The following is a 5,585-nucleotide window of genomic DNA, read 5'->3' on the forward strand; positions in this document are numbered from 1 at the left end:
GAGAACAATGTGAACAAATAATAATGAAAAAAATGTAGGTTACAAAAGTCAATAAAAGAAATGTAGATTTTCTTACCATTTTGTGACAAAGAGACTTGTAGAAGACTCAAAAGCTGAAAAATCAAAAGAATGGGCTGTGGTTTCATGGTGTCTCAGATCAAGATAGTGCTGCTGTCTTTGGTTCAGTTCAGATATTTTCTTCACCATGGATTGCACAAAACTGCCCACAGAAAGTGTATGATGTGTGGCTCTGAAACACCCCCAAAACGAACATCTTACTTCAAATATTGACTCCTACAGAGAACTTTGTTCCCAAACAATTATTGTGAAACCTGCTATCTTTTGGTACAAGGCTGGATAAATGTCGGTGACCACAAGAACACATTTGATGCCATAATCAAAGTGCTTGAACAGTGTTTCATTTCTGGATAACCAACTCATATTAAGGGCCTCTTGAGCATTACAGTTGCTCTCAAAGAGTGAAATGTTATCAATAGTGTTTAAACGCGATCACATTTAAAATGACAAAAATCTGCTCACACATCTTAGATAAGAATCTTTTTGAGTCATCTTTGCTGGAATGAGGTCACATTCTGAACAAGTTGTAATGAGGATCAGACATCAGATCTGAGGATTTTATTCATGTGTGTAACATGTAAACACCCTCCTCGTAACAGCAAGCACTGAAAGAGGCACATCAGTACTAACCACACTTTCTGGTCGTTTTTAGGATCATCCAACAACAATATTTTGCTTTGTGGTTGTTGTGTTTTATGTTGTTTCACTTTAAAAGTTGAATAGTAAATAATTCTTTTTTTGTTTTTATAATGTATTTTGAATTTTTTTTCTGGGAGGAAAATACAATCTTTAACATATTTTACACTTCTAAAAACATTTTTACATCAGTTATTCATTTTTTGCATGAATTTATAGTTATTGATAAGTTAAGTAAAACAATAAAACGACCTAAAGAGTCAAAAGATCCAGATGGCTATAAGATCCCTGTGAGAGGAGCTGCAGCTCTCCAACGTCTAAAAAGAACCATGATAGGAGAGGATTCTCTATTTACTGGTTTACTTTTTGGACTGTTTTAGATTCATTTTTGGTGAAGATTACAGAAAGGGATTGTTAAAATATGGTTGTGTGTAGCTTTCTGGAAACACACAGTTGTTCACGTTTAGACAAACGTTTAGATTGTTTCACTTTTTGTGTTAGCTTATAAAACCGACCCGGCCACTCCGTCAGAGAAGAAAACAGTTATGTGGCCCTCACAAGAAAAAGTTTGGGAACCCTTCTTTAGAGCCACAAACGTTAATGTAACTAGGGACCGTCCCATATGTTATAAAAATGAAGACCTGGACCAAGAACTAAGATCAGAGCGGAGTGGAGAACGGTTTGGACATTCTTCGTCTGTTCTTCTTGTGCAAGTAACATCTCATTTATGAACAGATCCCTCTCTTGTCTTCCTTACACAAAAATGTTTCAGGTTGTTTGAACCTAAAAAAAACATTCTGACAGCCGAGCAGCCGAGGCGTAGGGCTGTGAGAGAAGCTGACGGTACAGCACTGACACTTAGTGTGTGTGGCAGATAAGGAAAGCTAGTGTATAACAATTTATGTTGCAAACAAGAAAAAAAAAATGCCATTTATTTTATATAAAATCAGACTGATGTAGGGAATAGTATTAGCTGTAGTGAATAGTATTAGCTGTACAAACAATACAAAAAATAAAAATGACAAATTAATTTAGCCAGAACTCTATTAATGCCAAATGTGACACTTTAAAGTTTTTTTTTAAACATAAACATGAATTTCTTGCCATGACACATCAAACAAACATAGGGACACGTTTTGTTTTTTATTAATATTATTTGTCATAGTGTTTGTAGATATTTCTATGTGATGTCTGTTTGAATTCCTCCTCCATCCATCTTCTTGACCGCTTTGTCCCTTTCGGGGTCGCGGGGGTGCCGGAGCCTAACCTGGCTGCTGAAGGGCGAAGGCGGGGTACACCCTAGACAGGTCGCCAGTCTGTCGCAGGGCCTCAATCACACACCCATTCACTCACACACCCACACCTAGGGACAATTTAGAGTCACCAATTAACCTATGAGGCATGTTTTTGGACAGTGGGAGGAAGCCGGAGTCCCCGGTGAAAACCCACGCATGCACGGGGAGAACATGCAAACTCCACACAGAAAGGTCCCAAATCCCCCAGCTGGGATTCAAACCGGGGCCTTCTCGCTGTGAGGCAAGAGCACTAACCACTGCGCCACCGTGCAGCCCCTGGATTCCTGCTGATGTTTGTAATATATTTTTTCTCTTTTTACTTTAATATTACAACTCTTCAAAGGCACTTGCCCTAACTTGACAAAAGAATTATATTACTCAGACAACATCTGGTAAAATATGTTTTTTTTTTTAATTTTATTTTTCTTTTTATACATTTTCTCTGAATAAAATTAAACTATACAACAGTTTTATGCAAAACTGCAATAATGCTCATGTCTTGAAACAGTTAGATTTCATTAAAAACTATATATATTTTTAAAATGGAGATTTATTAAAGAATTTACAGACAAAGCACCCAATACATTTGAGATTATATTTTATTTATGTGCATCGAACATTAGAAATGAATAGGGCACTTGTTGATACAGACATTTTTAACATGCAATGAAACATTGATGATCAAAAACAATAAAAAAAAATGTGTCAAACAGCTTTTCAATGATTTGATTTTGAATCTGAGGAATGTAATCTGCATACAAAAGTTTAACATAAATGACTCATGGCACATTATGAGTTTCCGAGGCCAGATAAATCATACCAAGCTCTTTGAAGGCCTTTTATACACAGGTGGGTAACTCAATCACACCCTCAACACACTGCTGACGCATCCCCACCCTACCATCATGTCTTTTTCCCTCTTTACATCTGAATGTAAGGTGATCATTATGTTCTGCATATATCTTATCCAGCCAATGTTTTAGATGCTGAAGATAATGTTCATCCATCTCTTCTTTAATCACAATGCATGGTTCTGGAAAAAACAAAAAACATAAATATATTGTGATTGGCTATGGTAAAATATATGAAAAACAGAACAAAAAGAAACTATTAAGTATTATTGGCAAAAAAAATGTTAGTATTTCGATGGCACTTCCTTATAAAATTAAAACTCTTATATAAATACATATAAATCTCAGAAGCATCGATTGATGAATATCTCAAACTCCGATAAAGCCTTTAAATTAGAATTATTCTAATGAAAATCTTTTATTATCAAGGAGTATTTTCCAGATTAAAAAATATTTATTTGTTAAAACAAATGTATTGTCTGATTAGCTAGTTGAATATTCTAGTTCAACTTTTGGCATGTTCCCTCAGGGGTCGCCACAGAGACTCAACTTTGACTGTTGCATGAAGAAAATCTTAACTTCTTTAAAAGTTTAATATCTGAATTTTTTTTCTGGAATTTTGCATTTATTGAAATCAAAAGTGTAAGACTCAAAGTCCTTATTAAAGGTTGTTAAAGTTGAGATATACAGTATTAAAGGTGTATTTAGACTGGACACATTTAGTTTGCTTAAACTGAACCAGAGTTCATTTTTCCATCAGAATACACCCAATCAAATCCTGGTTCAGGACCAGGAACCGCTCTCTGACCCATCTTTGAAGGTAGTCTTGGTTTGTTTCCAGTTGAACTGATCTCATGTTCTCTATGAGTTTCCCGTCTGAATAGGCTTCATGCTCAGAGAGGAACAACTGGACCCAAACACCCCCGTGGCCGAGCATTAGATCAAAATATGAAGAGAGGAAAAGACCCAACTGTGGACAAACATGTAACAACAATAGGACAGAGCAACTCATTACAATTTGGTCGGATAAATGCAGGTTAACTTTTAACGTGATACACATTGCTACTCACACTATTTTCCCAAGAATCTAAATGTCATAAACACTAATCAGCATACTTTTCTATCCGAGGTCTCCTCAGTCATCACCTTGCAGCATGCCTCTGCCATCGCAAAGTATCAAGTAAGAAGTGTTGTATGTGGTCTTGAAACACATGTTCAAATTTGGCCCAGAAAATAAAGATGGAATTAGTGAACTATCCTGACAAGGTTTGTAAATCTGTGGACTTCTGGCCAATAACTGAAGAAAATTTTAGTCACCCGGCTTTTTTTTTAAAAGTTTTGTTTCAAAATAGAAATGTCTGGTTTAAAGTCAGTGTGAAAACAGACCAAATATGAGATTCAGGACTAAATCCAGATCAAATTTAATGGACCTGGTCCAGACCAATTGATTATTCAGGTCTCAATATAACCTAAGAGATGAGCTGTTTTATAGTGTTTGTTTAAATTCGTTTTACTCTTAACATAGAATAATTGACTTGGTAATTTATATATATATATATATATATATATATATATATATTAACACAGCCCTTAAAAAAATAACTTTTTGCATTTTCCTGTTGTTTACTTGCTTACTGCCAATACATTTGTAATGTGATTTAGAATATTGTCAGAGATATTGTTTGTTGTGAATAAAAATAGACAACGATCCTAAATGAAAAAAAAGGTGAATAAGTTAAAGATGTACTTACTGATACATCTAACACGTCCACTCCATTGTCCGCTCCTGCAGGTTCGTCGTGGCCCTCCTTCCATTACATAATACCTTGGACAAGTGTATTCAGCAGACTCACCCTCTTGATATTCAGTTCTACTTCCCATTACATCTCCAAATTCAATTGCAGGTGGAGCTGAACATGACGGTACATCTACAAGAATGTGGGAAATTAGAAAAAAAATAAAAAATTACAGCTTTAAGTTCATAAATCATTTTAATGTTGGATTCATCTAGAGTTTCATTTCACAATCTTTTATTCGACGTCAAGTCTAGAATACTTCTTGTGACACACATGTAGAGATAGTTGCAGTGATGTGTGTATGTACACAAACAGGCATTTGTGTTAGTAATCTTAAAGAAATCTTGTGCATCTTTCTAATCATGTTCATAATTTCAACTTTTGTAAAAAATAGATTAACATTAAAGGACAAACAAAGAGAGCCATCCATCAACTCATTGTTAAAAAAGCTTTATTGAGTTTCCTACATATTTAAGAAGCTAAATTTAATTGAAAAACTGTGTTTGGATTGTATGACATCTCTGAAATTCTTTATTTTAGTTATTGATGCTAAGAGTTTAGCAAGGAGTCACAAGGTCCAACTTTTACTTTATGTTTCAACCTATTTCAAATTGATCTTTCAGCTTTACTGATCTATTAGCAGACAGAGTTTGAGAACACTTGTGTGTTGTCTTTTTGGCATTTCATTGTCTGTAAAAGCTTGTAGTAGACAATGAGCTCTTTTATACGACATAAATCACCTCAAACACATGAAACTGCACAGAAAAAATCATTTACCTCCACATCTGGGAAGTTCATCACTCCACTCTCCACTTTCCAAACATTCAATCTCTGCATTTCCTTGAATGAATTTTCCTCGTTGTCTGCATTCAAACTTTAACTTTTGTCCCTTCTTAGCTCTTGTTCCCTCTACAGGTGTCATCAGGCGT

The 5,585-nt window shown here is 35.1% G+C and overlaps 2 protein-coding genes across 5 annotated transcripts in view; both read right to left on the bottom strand.

The window, feature by feature from the left end:
• The window catches only part of LOC118598679 (complement factor H-like), a gene marked incomplete in the record, with an annotated part of 60,185 nt that overhangs the window by 27,070 nt on the left and 27,530 nt on the right, over positions 1 to 5,585 (bottom strand).
• LOC112150175 (complement factor H) overlaps positions 1 to 5,585 on the bottom strand; it is a 66,268-nt gene that overhangs the window by 11,256 nt on the left and 49,427 nt on the right. The gene's annotated exons all lie outside the window — the stretch shown is intronic.

This window comes from Oryzias melastigma, linkage group LG4 (assembly GCF_002922805.2).
Source record: "Oryzias melastigma strain HK-1 linkage group LG4, ASM292280v2, whole genome shotgun sequence".
Taxonomy (NCBI): domain Eukaryota; kingdom Metazoa; phylum Chordata; class Actinopteri; order Beloniformes; family Adrianichthyidae; genus Oryzias; species Oryzias melastigma.